Source organism: Pinus tabuliformis, chromosome 1_2, assembly GCF_031772625.1.
Source record: "Pinus tabuliformis cultivar Carrire ecotype Pingquan chromosome 1_2, CPIR1, whole genome shotgun sequence".
NCBI lineage: Eukaryota > Viridiplantae > Streptophyta > Pinopsida > Pinales > Pinaceae > Pinus > Pinus tabuliformis.
The window spans coordinates 81,383,404-81,403,102 of NC_142298.1; the positions used below are offsets into that span (position 1 = coordinate 81,383,404).

General features: G+C 36.9%; 1 pseudogene across 5 annotated transcripts in view; it reads left to right on the forward strand.

Moving 5' to 3' along the window:
* The first annotated feature begins 15,510 nt into the window (after positions 1–15,510).
* Positions 15,511–19,699, forward strand: part of LOC149204527 (phytosulfokine receptor 2 pseudogene) — a 47,338-nt pseudogene continuing 43,149 nt past the window's right edge. For 3 of the 5 annotated variants that reach the window (XR_016252376.1, XR_016252378.1, XR_016252377.1), the window contains exon 1: positions 15,511–17,237. The product of XR_016252376.1 is annotated as a phytosulfokine receptor 2 pseudogene, transcript variant X2 (transcript). Of the gene's footprint in view, positions 17,238–18,209; positions 18,227–19,699 lie in introns of those variants that run through there. The other 2 variants (XR_016252379.1, XR_016252375.1) reach the window with 2 other exon arrangements.

Sequence of the window (19,699 nt, forward strand, 5' to 3'; positions counted from 1 at the left end):
CCAGAATAAAACTCCTCGCTTTTTCCATGTCTTTCTTCCATTGAGCAAGTGCTTGTGCATTAGATGTTGTTGGTTTTGGATCATTTTTTGTGTACTTTAATTCTCCATTGTCATCCAAGACAACTTCCATCTTGTATTTCCAAGCACAAAAAATTGAGGTGCCCTCCAATTCATACTCAAGCCTCAAGCCTCAATCCATTGAAAGACATTTTTCCTACACTAAAGAGAACCTGCACTAGAAAACTTTGCAAATAAAAATTTCACTGGGGGAAGATCTGAAACAGGGTTTCTATGTAGTATTCAATAGCTCTGATACCATGTAGAAATAACTAGAAATTTGTAGCTGCTAGTGAATTCAAACTGACAAAAAAAAAGAAAAAAAGAAAGACACAAATTTCTTCTACTCAATCCGCGAAAAGGAAAACATACAATAAAAACAGATGCAATAACATGCAACCATTCAATCATAGTGAACATAGTATTTTTATTGGGGAACCCAACTGGGAAAAACCCCTCCTCCGTTTTGCATTAAATTAGATGAGAATATGGATCTATTACTGATGAGCCCCAAAAATGGATAATTATATGGGCTCATTCAACCTCCTAATTCGACTTAATCCACCATTCTCATTAGTTTATTGCATGTTTTTTATCATATTTATGCTAATAGAGTGAATTGGGTTAGTCATTACGCCAACAAGTCTAATGGGTGCTTTGTGCAGATTTTTAGTCAATTTTGAGACAAAATCAAAGGTTTTAATGAGCACTTGGCAGCCAAATTCGTGGGAGAACAAGGGAGAGGATTTGTAGGAAGGTGTCCCCTTCATTTATGGGCCTTTACCTCGAATTCTCCACCATCAGTTTGGAGTTCAAGGGCCACCAAATCAATCATCACAAGGGCAACCGAGCAAGTGTTAGTAAAAGTGTTGTTAACTACAAGTTTTGGAAGCCGAGTTCCTAAAATTTAGGAGGGTTGTTGGGGTCCTCAATTTGTATAAATAAGAGGGCTTAGGGCCTCATTTCAGTTAGTCACTTTGTAGGCAGAAGTTAGCTAGTTTGTAGTTCGATTTTAGTCATTTTTTAGGCAGTAGTTTAGCTCTGCATTTCAGCACATTTTCAAGTTTTCCTTGTGGACAGTTTTTGGAATGTAACTATTATTTTGATCAATAAAGATGAATCCAGCTTTGCAACAACTCTAAATCTCTCTTAGGAGGCTGTAGCTCTTGGGGTTGGGCCCATCTCAAGTGCCCAGTGCCTCCTTTGTTTACTTTTATGTGTCTTTGCTGCATTCTTAGAATAAAATCTGCTATTTAGATTTAAATCTTGTTTTGTTATTTAGGTTGTTTTTGATGATTAAAATAGCTTGTCATGTTCAAATTGATTTGATAGGTTATTAACAGGGAAGATATTCAGAAAAAGGCCATCAAGCACCTCTGATCTCACCTCTCCCTCAGTGGGATCATGAGCTGGGACAAAGGTGACTTTGCTGCCAACAAAAACACTTTCTTTGCTTCGCCATGCAATCATTAGTGTTCGATTCTTATTTGCAGAAGTTGGTTACATGTTCAGATTCTTGATTGCTTCGTTGCATAAGTTATTTCACATGGTTTCATTGCAAATAAACCTCTGTTCATTCTCTTTACTGTTATCTAGGTCAGAATAGGCTAACGTAACTAGGTCTTTGATTTTCCAAATCCTTGTTTATTTCGTTTGAAAAACAACTTGCAGAGCACCTATTATCCTTCTTTACCTGCCCATTCTCCATCAATCCCACATGCTTCATCATCTACTTAGAATTCTTGCCTTACATTTGCCAATTGCTCACATAACCCTAGTTTTTGTGCATCATTGCTTCAGTCCTCCTTGAACAAATCCAGCCATCTACATCTGTCCTCAACTCCATCCACCAGGTCCTAGACCCCTTAACACCCCTATCTCACCTCCATACCCACTCCTTCATCTTTCTTCCTCCATCCATCCTCCAAAATCCCATTTCTGAACATCTTGTAGAAAAATTACAGACATCCTATAGAAATTCCAAAACATCCTGTAGAACCCCTGCAGACTTCCTGTAAAAGCTCACGAATGAGGTTTATTGATAGCCAAACTCTGTGAAACTCTCTGGAAGGGTGTTAGGGACCCCTTATGCCCTCTTCGAACCTTCCCAACCTTCTGCAAGCATTTCCTCTCACCAATCCACCTCTGCACAGTAAAAAACAGTTAAATCGCATGCATGATAATTCTGGCAACTTATTCAAAAATACAAAAAGATGTTTTTTTCAGATGTTACTGTAGAAGTAGCTTAGATACATGTATTTACCTTCCTAGAAGTCAATGGCATTTCTTTCAGTAGCTTGAATCCTCTTTCTTGCATCGGTAGGGATAGCTGGTAAAATTAGGGTTTGCTAGGGTTTACGTTTCCTTTCAGATTTCCAGTTTCTTTCTGCAAGTAGATCAGCCTTCTTTGAGTTAGCTTTTGTCCATCAGTTAAAAAGCTTCTTCTCAGAGCTCATAGAAGTTGGCTTAAGCCCTTAGCGGACTTGTACCAGCTGACCAAGTGACAGCTGCAGCAAGAGCTAGTACTTGTGCATACAACACCGTCGCTTCCAAGTTTGTTACGAACTACCAGGTTGATAAAAGTAAAGAAGGGAGTCCCAGGAGTTGCAGCATTATTGCTGCAATACTGGAGCTCACCACTCTTTTTGGCGCCGTTGCCGGGGAAGCGTCAGAGTATTGGTGATTGCTGCTTGTCTTATATTTTCCACTACAACCTTTTGCTAAGTAGTTTATTTCATTTCCATTCTGCAATTTCATTTCCGCAAAAGTAGAGTAGATATTTCTTACTTTCATAGATTAGCATTTCAATTCCGCAATTTCATTTCTGCAAGCGTAGATTAGCATTTCAATTCCGCAAGCGTAGCCTAGCATTTCATTCCTACAATTTCATTTGAGCAAAATAGATTAGTCCTTTCTTGCTTTCATTTCAATTTCGCATTTTCATTTCAGCAAGATAGTTAGTTGCAATTCAATCTATTTTAGTTTTTGCAGGTACAAGCAGAAAAAAAAAAAAAACAAAAATCAACCAAAAAGATTTCATTTCATGCTTGGTAGGAGTAGAGATAAGTCAAAAAAATGTTTGCATAACACCCCCCACTGCTTCACACAGCCAACCTTCTCTCTTCTTCGATGGTTGTGATTAAGGAGAACCCCTAGGTGGACAACAAGACATATTTGAAGAACCTCTAGGGGAGAAGAAGAAGAAAACATTCCTCTAGAGCAAATGGCTGCAACCAGAAATGTTGGGAGCAGTACCTTGTCCAAAAACGAATTTGAAAATCAGATGGAAGATTTCAAGAGTGATATGAGGCAGTTTCTTGCCATGCAACTGGATACCTTGCAGATCCAAAGGAAGCAAGAGGAAGCCAAGAGGGCTTTGGACATCTTTTGTCCTAGGTGCACTAGAAAGCATCCTAGGAACAAATGTCCAATGCACTCCCTAGAAGTGTGTTTCGTCTGTGAAGAATACCATCCTACAAATCAGTGTCCTTCCTTGCCTGGACTTAAAGCTGCATATCAGAGAGCAAAAGGAGCCACTGAACCACTCTATTATATGAACCAAAGGAGGCCACATGGACCCATACCCTACCAGCAAGGAATGCAAGGGACATCCCAGACCTATTACGACCCCTATCAAGCCACTTCCATGCCTTCTTGGGGTCCCCCTGCTCATTCTTCCTGGTCCACACCCGCTCCTTGGTCATATCCTCCTCAATACCATGCTTCTCCAGTTGCTCATTTGTTTCATTCTTATGCTCAGCCACAACCTCAGTGGAATGCACCTCATCAAGGGTGGAGGCCCCAGTACAACTCTCCTCCCGCTCAATTGCCTCTACCACCTGCCCAACCACAACGCCATCCACCTCCATCTCAAATATACACCCCCACTCAACTACCCATACCACCATTTCCAAACCCACACATTGGAATAGCTCACCCCAATTGCAAAGCTGAAGCACCACATGTCCAAATGACTCCTCTTGAGCTCGATGATCTTCACCATAGCTCAGGAAGAGTATTGCAAAACAAAGCTTATATTGACAACATTGAAGGACCAAAGGCAAAAGAATATTCAAAAGAAAAGATCAAAGAACCATGGGCTACACTTGATGAAGAGAAGGCATCAAAATCAAAGATCGAGAGAGTTCCCTCATGGTTACCATCAAATCCTCCATGTAGTCAAGAGAAAAATCAGCAAAAAGAGGAAGATGAGAAGGTCATGATAGAAGGTGACATGAAGAATGATTCAGATCAGCAAAAGGACCAAGGATATTAGAACTATATTGAGATATGGTTTCAGACGGTCACTAAGTTGCAACGGTACTCTCTTCCTCAGCTATGTTTGATCCCTTCAAAGTCAGATCATTTGGTCTCTGAAATCCGGATAGCTGTCAAAGCATGCATTTCAAGCCTCCACATCATCTTGTCTCTAATCTCGATGTGCACATGGCTCCATTGGAAGTATTCTTATACTTGAAAAGAATTTTGTTTTTCAAGTAGGGTAGGGTAGAAAAAAGAGAAAAAAGAAAAAAGAAAAATGGAAAAATGGAAATAAGAGGAAAAATCTAAGGTGAAAACCTCCTCGGAGGCGCCTTAGATTGGCTCATTGATTGAAAACCTCCATGAGGCGGTCAATGGGTTGAAAAAAAGAAGAAAAAAGAGAAAAGAAAAAGAGAATAAGATCCCTGGGTGAAAACCTCCCTTGGAGGTGCCCAAGGCAGGCAATTAGGGTGAAAACCTCCATGAGGCGCCCTAGTTGTTTAAAAAAAAAAAGAAAAAAAAGAAAGCAGGACTAATCTCTGTGAAAAATTGCAAGTTGCAGTGAATACTTTGCAGGAAAAGAGGGGCGCGCAAAACGAGGACAGGAGTCCGTACCAGGCTCCAGGACATCCCTTCAGACACTCCCTCCATGGCCACTCACCTCTCCTAGGATTTGGTCACATTCAGGTCAAGATTTGGCTTTCTACAGGAAGTTCCAGGCATTTCTACAGGAAGTTTTAAAACATCTTGTAGAACCTTCGGACAAACCAAATTCAATTTTAAAAGGGAATCTGATGGTTGGAATCTGTTGGTTAGGCCTGCAAGCACCCCTGTTTCCATCCCTCACCTTTCTCCATCATTTTTTCCACCTCATTGTGCTTCTACAGAAGTTCCTGTAGAAATTAAAGGAAGCTAGAATTGGATTTCAAAAAGGTAGTTTGGCGAACATGATAGCTTCTGCAAGGGTTTAGAAGTCCTCCTGCAATCTTAAAACTCCTCCTCCATCATCTCCATGCCTGCATCAGAGCCCAAGCTCATTTTTTTACCATGCAAAAACTTGCAGAATGCTTTGAAGAAAAAATACATAGAACATAATTTGTTTTTTCCCTAGCTTGAAAACCATGCATCCATTTGCAAAACTGTTACAGGGGGAGTTGTATAGGGACGATGGCAACATGCCCGAGCAATTTCAACCAATTTCGGTGCACGGTTTCCAAGAAATCAGCCTCCATCACCTTCAGCCATTTTTGCATTTTCTCCATATCCGTGCATCCATTTCAAAACCTGTTTCATGGGAGATGCATATGGGTGATAGTCACCTACCCAAGAAGTTTCAGCCGATTCCGATGCACGGTTTCCAAGAAATTTATCTCTGTAATCTTCAACCATTTTCCATTTTTCTTGAAATCTGTGCATCCATTGATCGCAATTTTTCTATGGGAGGTGCATAATGATGATAGGAACATGCTCAACAAGTTTCAAATCGATCCGATCTATCGTTCGGGAGCAATGGCGAAAACAAGTTTCGGTCCTGTGAAAATTCGACATCAGCAGCTTGAGGGTGCAGATCTAAATGTGAAGCCAGCTCCTACAGCATGGATCCGGCCAGAGGATACCTGCACAAGAAAAAATAGCCATGAATAAGCCACCAAGCCCTCATGCAACCACAGAAACCAATGCATGCAGCAAATGAAAGGCCACAGCACCTCACGACAACCATATTCGACTTCCAGTATGTGACTAAAACTCGTTCCTCTATTGCATGAATCTAATCTAAGCACTACATGAATGAATGAGATGGTGGGATTCAGCCAGAAAGCTAGCCAGATTCGATTGCACTCATCCAGGGATCACCAGTGCACGTGTATAGTCATTCACGGGAGATTTAAAAAATAAACAGACAGTGGTAGAGATTGTGAACTCCAGCGCAACTAATGGTAAGGGATTACAAGCAGATGGCACTGCCGTCTGCATGTGGCCATGTACACCTGGCCACTTCACTCCCTCAGCAAAAATCACGCAACAATTACAAAAATGCTCGGCTGACTCTCACCACCCTCTGTTCAACTGCGGTCACAACTGGAGCACGCGCCCACCAATCACAATGACAACTTCAATCCTTGAAGCACCACTTGTACTATAATACTGATCTCCTACTCCCTGACCCGCTCTGACCAACACTTAGCCAAAGTAGGCCTCAACCTTCCTCCTATTTCCTTGTGCAATCCTTAAGGAAATTAACCCCTAAAAATAGGAGAATTCCCTATTTCCTTGCGCAAATACTGAAGGAAATTGATCACATGCTCCAATTCAAAACCTATATACTCAACTAGTATACAATTGACAATTATAATGTGCTTTTTCCTCCACCTCATCTAGGCAATTCGAATTTCATGCATGACTAGGGCTATTTTTAGTAAATTAACTAGTTAATTGAGAGATCAACGAGTTAAAAACAAATACAACTACTCAACTGAACTCCTACTGACTGTATTAAAGCTTAGATAATTGAGTTTAACTAACAATAACTCCACTAGATTGTTATGTTTTAGCAATCAACTCATGCACAACTCTACTTCTAGCCTACAAAATCGAATTGACTAATTTAACTGAGAGATTTGACCATGTCACTCCTGCTAACTGCAACTCAAGTCATCTTGCTAATGTGGAAAATCAAATTTCTCCATTTGACTAAGGCACAAGTCAAATGAAGCCTTTTCTTACTACAATTTAACGAATACCACTAGATCACCCAGACACAAGATTAACCAGAGGTCTTCTGACATGCTTTAAAACCTAGGAAAAATATGAACTGGGTTGTCCAAGAGGACTGAAACCCGAGGATAAAGCAATTCCCATAATTTAATGCTCCAAACCAACACCACAAAGGAAATATAAAGCAAGACAACAACAAGGGACACAAAACTAGATTGAAGACACAAAAGAAGCCACCTTATCACGACATGCCGATACCAAGCAACCCTTTTTGGTTCTTCAGAACCAAAATCCAGTTAAATGTATAATTAGTCTTGTCCTACACCATTGCCTACAACATTACGCTTAGAACCGCAGGGCAAGTATTGAAGTTACAACTTTGCACCTTTCTTGACCTGAATTCTCCTAGAAATCTCAAATCATTAGTCTTGTTACGATCCTTTGTACTCCATTTCATTTGCTATGATGGATGGTGCATGCAACGAACCTTCTAGCTACTACCCCACCTTTGTCCATTAAAAGCTTCGTCATATCTTAGTGTGTGAAGGTTATCCATCATGGCACCTAACGTGGAAAAACATAAACAATATTTAAGTGCTATCACTATTTAAGATGCATAATAAAATCATATATATTTTAAATAATACTTAATTTTAATTATGCAATTAGAACTAAATATTATTTTTAATTATAATTTAATATTTTATTAAATTAGATTATATATATATTTAATTATTCTATCACATAATTTTGTAGGTTTGTTAATTTATCTATTAATTGATAGGACTAAGATGTTGCTTGACAAACCATGATATAGGGGCATCTAAATTGTCAAAATCACTCGAGGATCCTAGTGCTTAGCAAAAGGACACCTAAGTTGTCAAAATCACATAGGCATCCTTGTCCCTAACTTGGGCCACATCAACCCATACTTATGACTAGATTTTTATTCATAGGGTTTCCAATCAATGAACTTTTCACCACATATTGCTTTAATAGAACAACCTATCACCATATACTCTACACCCCATAAACTATTTTATAAATTAATATATAAACTAGGGAAACCGTATAAATTAAATGCTTAGTAAAAGCCAATATCCGTCAAAATGCTTACCTCATGATACATCTCACCTTGCCAAGATTTTAAAAATTCATAAAAATGACTAAATTAAAACCTTATTTAAAATTATTATTATTATTATTATTATTATTAATTATAAAATTAATTAACATGCGAGTTAAACATATATTCTTTAAAAAAAACATGTAGTGAGATTTTTAATTTCTAAATAGTCTTTGCTACAATACCATGATCAATATTATGGCTCACTAATAGCACCTCCTAAAAAATCGTAATTCATGTTCATATGACATTTTTTTAATTAATAAATTTAATTGTCATAACTACTTTTAAGATAAATCTCCACCTTTGAACTATAACTACTATTAAGAATATTCTAGAATATTTCATAAAAGTTAAATCCTTATCATCCTAATAATTACTAGCCTAGATCCATTTAAACTCGGGATCTTACAAGTGTCTAGAGGGATCAAATCTCATCAAATCTCTAAAAAAGAGATTTGATCCTTGTTAGATCAGAGTTAAGATGGATCTAGGTTGGTTTAATTATTAATTATAATTAATTACAATTACAATTATTTATTTTATTTTTATGCAATTTGATGCAGTAAAAATGTTTTAATTCATAATTATAACTATAATTATTATTTTTATTTATTTATTTATTTGTGTAATTCGACATCAAAATGTTTACATAACATAACCCGATAGGACAAGACAACATCTCTTCCATACTGGGTTGGTGTAATTAATAATTAAATTAAAATTCTAAAAATTATTTTTCAAAATAGATATACCTATCTACAAGGGCTTGGAGTATGCCCTAAAACTACTTCTACTAGGCTAAGAGCTCGTCTTCCTCGTATGCGAGGAATTAGGTTAACGATCCAACAGCTAGAGGCACTTGGTAGAAGTGAAAGCTTGCCCCTTACGGACCACCAACGGGTATTTCCAGGTGGTGTGGTTTTCCTTGAATAAAAATGATGAGTCAACTTGCATTCAAGGATAGCTACTAGTGATAGCTATCCTCATTGTCAGTTTGGCAACTGAATTATGATAAGTTTTCCCACTATTTATAATTACGTCGAGAGGCGCTCTCTAGTCCAGCATGGAAGATATGTTGTAATGTCCTATCCTGTCCTATTAAACATTTTGATTTGGTCAAATTACATAAAATAAATAAATAAATAAATAAAATTAATAATTAAAATAAAATTGAGGTAAATTAGTCAATTTAACGTTCATAGTTTTTTGGGTCCAGATTTTGACAATCCATGGTTTTTCCCACGATATTCTTAACCTATGGTTTTTCCGAGGGTATTCTTCTCTAATGTAACCTATTTGAAGGCATAAAATTTCATCAAATTTGCATCAACCATCACGTCATGTTATGTGGTTTTTTCACTTTAGGTTTTAACAACCCATGCCCTCGATCATGTAGCATTCATAGATTCAACAAATCTCAGTTGAGCTACCAATGCAGTGACAAAATACTAGGCAATCGAAGAAGGCCTATGACCTTGAGGGTTCATCCTCATTAATTGAAGCTCGAGATCTCCAAGCTGAGGTAGTCGGTCTTTGAGGAATAAGGCTTCCAATTTCGTTTCCTGAAAATAAGTCTTGCGAGGATATTATCTACCAAGAGAAAGTTGGTGGTTTGAAGTTGCAATGATGACTGAAATCCATAGGCGAAAGGTCTATGGATCTCCTTATGGAAAAGTTGCCTTTCCAGTAGTTGGTTTTGCATAAATTTGATAATAGCATTATATAAAAAAATTATTATTTTTTAGTTTAACAATAGAACTAACTCTAATCTAAATTTTGTATTAAAAAAAAATCATTATTCGCGTATAGGGTTTTTTTAATAAGACTTTTATTGTTAAGAGAGGTGGTTCATTACACACACACACACACACGAAACCGATATATTTCTATTATAAAGCCTAGATTACATGGCCAATACCAGTTACATTGGAATAAACAAAACAAGCTTCAATTATCTCAGTTGCTTCCATATTCCAGTAGATCCATAACAAAGTCTTATTTCTCCTACGATCTTTCTCAGCTATAGCTATGCACTGATATATACCATATAATCTAACAAACTGACCCAACAATAAAATATACTTGTAGTACATAAACTAGAGAAATTTAAACAGACCTAGAGGGTGTGGGTGCATCTGCTCCATTTCAACATACTTTTTTTCCTTTGCTCATGCCTGCAATGTCTGCACCATCTTTAGAGTGGTCTTGACGCTTCCTATCCTCAACATTTGTCTCAACATTCATGAGATCCTAAGTACCTACAAAGAAATCAAAGCTCACACATCTACACTGCTAGCCATCAACTCTACTTCTAGCTTAGCAAATTTCTGGTCCACTTTTGGTTCCATACCTTTAAATTTAACCTCAACTAGTTTGTTGTTGGCTTCCCTTCTGCTCTCTATTAGGTCCAATGTTCTAAAGAGAAGATCAATCCACCCCATTAAAAATTTAAACAAAGTTTCCACAATTTTCTTCCACCTCTCTAATTAAGGCTCCATGAACTTCACATATGTCGATGCCAAAGACAAACATTCCAGCTTCACACAAATGTAAAGGGAACACCAGGGAACCTGAAATGTCAATGGCTGAGAGACCGTGACCTTCTCCTTAAATAGACATCCCCCCTCCATTCTTCCGTAAAATTTCACCTCCATCTCCTTTAAAATCCGATCTTCACTAGAATCCAGATCAGTTGCAAAATTTCCTTTCACGAGGGGAGGGGCCAACATTCTACTCAATGAATTTATGATAAGGAATGAGAGGGTTTACAATCTTCTTGGCTTCATTAATGTAATCAGGAGGAATCTCCATATTCCCAACATCTGAGTTGTCCAACTGTCTAGAGCCAAGATCATGACATGATTGAGGGAAGTCACTATGTACAAGAGAAAACCCATAATGATATGTTTTTATTAAGATCAACAAGTGGTTTCTCCTTAATAATCGTGCTCAAACCTTTGCTCATGCGAGCATTCAACTCCTTTGATAAGGATTTCAAATAAACGACAGCTTGGCTGGCAATTTGACCAATGTCCATCTGCATGACTATGGCACAAGGGCGAAACCTTTGTCATACCCACTAATTTCAACGACTCCACATTCAATCTTCGCTGCTCAATTGGCTAAATTGTCATCCTCTCCATCGAGGAGTCTCAATACATGAAAAATGGAGACATCTTCGAACTTTTTCAGTTGGAGAGCAATTCTTTTTACAATGGAAGGAATTGGAGATTTATCATGTAATAGAAACTTGGATATTTTTCTGACAACAATCATTTAGTTCCCTAAAATTTTTATCTTTCTTATGCGTCTTTTCATTGCAATATCATGACCTCTCCACAACTCTAAGTACTTAGCTCTATTGTTTGTCGTTGTACCTAGTCCCCAAGTGTAACTTATTTCGTTATTTTCCTCGGGACTAAAAATCACCCCTCCTGCTCGCGCTGCCCCAATAAATAAATTTATGTTAGATCGAAAAATTTTCTGATCCATAATGTATATAGATGCCTTTCGGATTAAACTATATAATAAATTTACATTAATAAATATTTTCATTTTAAAAATAAAACTAACCTGATCCATTTTAACTTTAGATTTACCAAACACCAAAAAAATACAAACCTCTTTTAAAATGAAAAAAATATTAATCCCTTTCGAAAATATATATATTACAAATAATAAATTTTATTTATTTTTAATCCTAATTCAACTTCGCTTTCTTACTTGTAATTTTAAGTTTCCATCGTCTACCAAACATAAAATTGCAATACAACTCTGAAAGGACACGTATGGACATGTAAAAGCACAAAAATGGTCATGTGAGTTGGGATAAGGCTGTACAATATTAAGTTATGATTTGACTTTCTTGCAAATTGACAAAATCAATTTGGCTTATCTGTGACACCTTTTCAATTTTATTAAATAGTATACGTGGTTAGACTTTTAAATTTATTTAATTTATTAAATGAAAATGTGAATATAATATTTTTATTTTTATTTTAAAATTTATTATTTAATCAAGTCTTTTTATATAAATTTTGAATTTATAAAGTCTTTATCATTTTTATATTGAATATAAAATTTATAAATGTTTTTATTAGTTTATATTTTTATATTTTCGTGTATAAATTTTATATGTTTTGAGATCTTGAAGTGTAGGAAATTTTTATGACTAAAATCATAATTTTAAGTAATGATAATATTGATTTTTATGTTAAGATAAGATTTTGTGTTATTGGTCTTGTTTTTCTGAAAAATTTAATCATTGTTGGAGGTATTTATAGACTAATATTATTATGTAGCTATATAGTGAAGATTTTTTGTTGTGGGGTAATGCTAGATACTAGTTCATGGTTGTTAAATGAGGTGAATGAAGAAGGTGATAGGTGCAATATCACTTACAATTAGCTACCTCAAAATCATGATGCACAAAACAACTAGATTTAGTTCCTCACAAGTGACATGGAGGTTTGGAACTTATTGGTTTTTATCTCGATCTCTCATTCCCTCCCTCATGGTACTCACATTCACTCATAATTTTAAAGTATATATGGATACATGTGAGTGTTGGTTATCATTTGAATGAAGACTTGCTTGAAGATTAACTTTGGTTTGCTCATCAAGTCATCAATCTCTCATTCATTGGAATAATGGAGATTGAATTGAGTCAGTGGGCATTCAGTTGGATCATCTCCCTCCTTTTTGATATTCCTTGGATGCTCCTGGTCACCTTCTACCTACTAGACAAGAGACGAACAAGATCACGAGGGAGGACATCTACAGGCAGTTTGTTTAGGTCACCTGGGTCAATCCTGCGGGAGGGTTGCACCCAAAGATGGTCTCTACGCTGAGCACTTCTTGGAGTTGAGAGATGGACTCATTATTCGACCCCAGTACATGTTTCACCACTGGACGCATGCTCTTCGCATTCCTCTAGGCCAGTTCAAAGTAGGTTCTCATAGACTCCGGGTAGAGACGGGCCACCAGATTGATAAACCAGACAGAATCTGCCAGGTATGTCACTTACAGGAAGTAGAGATTGAGGTGCACTTCATTTTTTGATGCACTATCTAATACAAGATCAAAGGAAGGTTCCATTGCTTGTTCAGAGACTCCCAGACCCTCGCAGACTTTTTCAAGTATCCCGATAAGAGATGTTTGGCCCTATATATGCAAGAGGCTCTCAGGTTCCGAGCGCATATTCTTCAGCCTCCCATCAAACCAGGCCCCACAAATAGGATCATGACATTTTTCAGGGTATTATCTTCAAACAGGGGCACAAAGAGAATGATTGATATTGTTTCATATCCAGCCTTTAGACCAGTGAGGATTTGTGGGACCTCACCCCGCCACACGCGATCTTAGCAACAAAACTGTCTTAGATCCATCCTTGGGAGACAGACTAGGTCCTCCAAACCTCAGCAGTGCATGAACTCTCCTAGACAACGAGTCAGTGGACAGTCTGCACCTCCCACTCGCCCTTCATTAGGCCAACAAACTTTGTCGAATTTTTTTGAGCGTTCTTCAATCAACCTCGGATCTTAGGAGAGATGGGTCTGATCCTCAGACCCATTAGCCCCTGGATGTTCTCCGTTAGGGCATTCCATACATTGTATCTTTTATGGTCCAGCGTTGTACCTTTTATATTCATGCATTGTATTTTTGATAGGAGACCATTTGGTTCTCCCGCATTTTGTGGACATCATTGTACTCAACAGTCCCTTTGCCATATTTCGTGGCCATTAGTTGGACATAAATATAATTATCTTATCTTATGGACTATTCATTAAAAGTCTTAAAACCTTTGAAAATTATCAGAGCAAAGTGAGCCTAACATAGGAAAGTAAGATTAATTCAGTAAATAAACCACAAGAAATTATAATCCAAATGAATTATAAGAGGATGGGACAAGTTATGACACTTAATTTCAATTTATTCTTTCAACAAATCACTCTCTAGTGTCATCAAACCAATATGTTGTGGTGTTGTGTTAAGCTTTGCATTATAAACTATAAATTAAATTTTTTCTAACCAAAAATTGGGTGGAGCTAGTATCGATGGTGCTATGTTAAGCTTGCATAAACTATAAACTACTTTTTTCTAATAAAAAATTGGACGGAACAGTAATTTGTAACTTGACCATTGATGCCACATCAGAATGAACCTATATTAACTCATCATATACAATCTCTACCTCACTAAAGTTTTGAACCTGTAACTATATACAGAAAAAACACCTACTTTTAATTATTAGACCCACTTGCATTATACTATAAATTACACTATATAATTACTGATACCCTACTCAATTCAACATCAATTTAATGATAACTACTTATACCCTACTCAATTGAGCATCAATTCAATAAGTTCAAAAATTCATCAATTCAACATCAATTTAATGATAACTACTTATACCCTACTCAATTGAGCATCAATTCAATAAGTTCAAAAATTCAATATCAATAAATATTGATGTGTTGATATTATTTAACTTTGTTAAATACAATTCCTATTTTAATGATTATATTAAAATTATTATGTAAAAACAAAATTTCCATTTTAATGATTATATTAAAATTATTATGTAAAAACAAAATTTCCTACAAAATTTGTATATATATATATATATATATATATATATCAATAACTCCTTCCATAGAAAGAAATTGGTTCATTGAAAAATTTCCTAAAATTTCCAATTTAATTATAAAATTTGTATATTAAATAAAAAGTTTTATTTAATTGTTTGATTGTTTTTTTTTTCATTCCAAATAATTTGATTGAATTTCTTTGAAAATTTTGTCATTGTTTGAGCTTACTGGGGTTGGATTTAGTGTGGAAAGTTAAGTTTGATTTAGTGGTGGAAAGTTAAGGTTTTTTTACTATTAAGTCTAAAGATATTAAATAACATTGGATTTAATAGTGGAAAGAAAGAAGTTTTTGATTCAATGGTGGAAAGAGACAAGGTTTTAAAAATTAAGCAAAATTCAATTCTTATAAGTTCTTCTGAGAACCATGGAACAATAGAAGTAATAGTCCAATACAATTGAGATAATAGTGGAACGTGTAGTTAAAAAAAAAAAACATATTAAATAGTTTTGTGATCTTAAAAAACTATATTAAATAATTTCTTAACCAATATACATCTAAATAAATCAAAACCCACTCTATGTAATCTTTTTTTAGAAATAACTCCAACAATGATATGGTGAACAATTCTTTTCTTTAGGGTGATCTCCAAAAACTCTGATTGAAAAAATTTCACACTGAAAAATTGCTCTGAACTGGTCAAGTAAAATAATTTTTCCATATTACACGCTAAAATACATTAAGAAAACCAGGAATTTTTCCTACTTGTGTTAAAAACTCCAATTTAATCTTCGAGACTCCGGACCAGGAAACGAACTCCACTCACGAGTGCCTCAAATGAGAGTGCAATCGATTGAAAAAGATGTTACGAGTCAGGTCTGGCCGCAGTCGGCTGTGCTCAAGCCAGCCGGAACGACGGACCGTTGTGGGGAAAAACTTTTTATGGTCAGAAACTTGTGGGAAGCGTGAGGGTCAACTTAATTAAAATTGACTTGAGGAAGCGCTGTTGACTGGTGACTGAGAGGAAGAAACTTGGAAGGAACCAAGGAAGTCAGCATCATGCTTGCATCCCCTGGAAACCACCAGAAATGTGGTCTGATTTCGCAAGATATACCAAATACAAAGTTACCAGACATCCTTTGATTCACTGTTTGGGATTACCCAAGGGCTTCCATGGCTGATAGGGGGAGCATGAACATGGGGACAAGGATTCTCCTGTGTCTGTCTCTGTGTTTGATGATGCTGATGCCTTTGGCCATTCTGAAAAATGGTTTTGATGCAAACAATTTCCATCATATCTCTGACCATAGCCGCAGGCTTCTACAGAGTCCTCCTGAACACAAGGCTAGTGTAAAAAGAGGCGTGTTGAAAACTGTTTTGCTGATAGGCCTCGGGGGTGTTTGTGGTTTTATTGTGGTGGGGAGTTTAACTATTTTTCTTCTGTGGTTTGCACCGTGGCTCTTACGAATTTACAATCAGTTCAAGAATAGAAGGACTAGAAGTCCAGAGCAGAGAACAGTTGTGCCCTGTAGACCCATTGAAGAAGAAGAAGGGAGCAGCATGTCTTGTGATAGAGGACTTCGAATGAAAATGAGTGATCTGCTCCTAGCTACCGATAATTTTGACCAGGACAGAATTATTGGGTATGGTGGTTTCGGATTCGTGTATAAGGCCCTTTTACCACAGGGGAAAGTGGTGGCTGTGAAGAAGTTGAGCATGGATGCCTGCCAGGGGATGAGAGAATTCCAAGCAGAAATGGAGACTCTGGCGAAAATCCAGCATAAGCATTTGGTTGAGATTTTGGGGTATTGTAAATCAGGGCAAGAACGATTACTCGTCTACAGATTTGTGGAGAATGGGAGCTTAGATGAATGGCTGCACGACAGAGGAGATCCAGAGAGAGTACTTGATTGGAGAAAAAGGCTTAAGATTATCCGTGGTGTGGCTGCTGGGCTCTACTTTTTGCATCATGTTGCTGTGCCCAGTATCATTCACAGAGATATAAAGGCCAGTAATATTCTGTTAGACAATGAGTTTGAGGCTCTTATTACTGATTTTGGTCTGGCGAGGAATTTAAATCCTCAAAAGAGTCATATATCTACCCAGGTAGCTGGGACACTGGGGTACATGCCTCCAGAATATTTTAATGGATCCATTGCTACGAAGCAAGCTGATGTTTACAGCGTTGGAATGTTGATGATGGAGATTGCCACTGGAAGGAGGCCTAATCTTTGTATCAAGGAGGATAGCCACAGGAGAACTCTGCGGGGCTGGGTGTACGAACTGATGGAAGAGAAACGCCACATGGACTTAATCGATGAAGAAATTAGAGAATCATTTAAATCTGATCAGCATTCAGAGAAAGAAATATTGGAGTTTCTAAAAATTGGGTGCCTCTGCACGGCTCATAAACCCGAAGAAAGACCTTTGATGCGAGATGTTGTCTCTATGCTGGAAGCTCTAGCTCCCCAAGACATAGATTGAGGTAAAATGTTCTACTTTTTCTTATTAATCCAGGTTTCATTGACTCTTCTGTGATATTTGGGTCCATATATTGCCTGCTTGCACAGACCCATATCCACAGGGAGTTGGTCTTCAATTCTCTATAACTTTAATCATTGTATCAATTGCCAGTAGCTATTAGAGATATAGTTCAATCGAGAGTAAGTGAGAAAATTTGGCAAAAGCCAAAGGAACATATGAACTGCTATACTATGGAAATAAATCCTATGGTTATTTATGAGGAATATAAACGCTAACAGAAGTCCATATCAGTCTTCAAATGACAATTGACATGTAGGATAAAGATGAGTTTGCAAAACCTAGAAATTGGAACAAGAAGATGGGAACCAATGGAAAAAACAGAACACTCATGTCTTCTATGTGATGAACAATCCTTTGTAGATGAAACTCGTTTGCTGCTAAATTGTTCCAGATATGACAAACTTTCCGTCCAAAGGGCTGAATGCTTTGTTGAATTTTCTAGCAAACATATAGGAAACTTTCTCAAGGAGTTGTTAAATTGTTTTAGCTATGACAAACTTTCAGTCCAAAGGGCTGAATGCTTTGTTGAATTGAATTTTCTAGCAAACATATAGGAAGCTTTCTCAAAGAGTTGTTAGAGCATAGAAACAATTCCTTTTTCTAGCACAGGCAGAGATGAAAAAGTTTATAAATGTATTGATATACAAGGCAATTTGAGGGATATATATTTGTACTTACATCATATATCTTATACAGCTAAATAGAACTAGATAAATTTCATGGACTCTATTTTTATGATGTCCCATAGATCCTGTTTGGGCTCTTCCAGGATTATAATAAAAGTTCTGTTTCATTTAATGTCAAATTCATTTGTTCAGCTGGCTTCTTGGGTCATTTCTACTATTGCCACATTGCATTGCTTTAAATGTTGCCTTGACCATAAAAGATTGTGTGGTGTGATCCTTAAATTAAGGATACGGGTTGCATTCCTATTTCAACTGCTTTTTGGATCTGGTTGATACTCCGACTGTTTCCAGAGGAATCGCTTGCTAAAATCCATGGATGGAACTTACGCAGTAAAGATCTTTGCAATGTCGCAGTTAGAGGAGTTATATATAGCTTTCATGACTGTACGAGGCAAAATAGCAATGGGCTATACCTTATTGGCATTGTGATGTGGAAAATCAGATACAGAAGCTCAAGCACATAAGACATGAAGTATTTGGCAAATAAAACGTCATTATTAATTACTGAGCATCTATTTATAGTAGACTATTAATCCAATTAATAACGGTTTTGATGATCCTAAGGATAACTTTTGGTAATCTCAATGACAGTTAAACTCTATGTGCATGACAACCAATCCGCATGATTTTGCATGACAGCAATGTGATTGTCCTCAACTAGTACTGGCAGCTAAATTGCTTGATTGTGCATGACAAGTGTCATTATGCCAACTAGAAATGACAAATAATAATAAATGAGTATTTAATTTACCTAAATATCTGATCCTAAGGAGGTAGAGTGAATCAATTTAATTTGATAACTTTGAGGATCTGTGGCTCGTCATTTTTCTTTCTGCCTTAAAAAGCATTGGCCTGATATGCGACCAATAGGTGGGGAAAACGATGCTGCATTTATGATGATAAATCCACTTAGCCTGCTGAGGAAACTGGCATCTCTTGGCAAGAAGATACGACCCGCATGATGCTAGAGCCATATCTAGCAGTGAAGGCTGCATATACCTCCACTGGTGGCCGAAAACATGGAACAGTATCCTCTACATGAATAATCAGAACCCTTAACTCCAACGTGGATTCCTCATAATGCTAAAGCAAATTGACATTGATCATATCGTGAATAACAAACTGAGATTGAAGGTCAAGTCAGAAAGCATTAGCGGAAATCTGTTGAATGATTGTGTATGGCCCACATTTGAGTGGTTTGACATTGTTATGTTCCTTGACCTTGAACCCTTGCTTGTCCAAAGTAAGCCAAACTTTGTTACCTACTTGAAAAGTATGTTGTATTCTCTATTGATCCATCAATTGCGTTTCCTTTGAAAAAGTCTCTGTGTGAATGTCAACATCGTTGGATTGAAGGCATTACAAGTTTCTAACATAACTGTGTGCTTTGTTTTGTTGTTTATTATCACATGTGGCAGTAGGCAAAGTCAAAGAAAGAGGCATTTCGTAAGGAGCCAAAGGCTGAAAGCCAAAATAAACTTCAAAGGGGAAATATAGGTTGAAGGATGGATAGCCCTATTGGAGGCATGTTCTATGCGAATTAGACTAAAATCCCTCTTTGAAATAGAAGACTAATAGAAAATTCCAAGGAATTGGATAAGAGTACGATTAATTAATTTAGTTTGACCATCGGGCTATGTATGAAGCACTATAGAAAATTTTAATGGTGTACCCAAAAATTTCCATAAGGACCTCAAAAATGTCCAACAAATTGTGG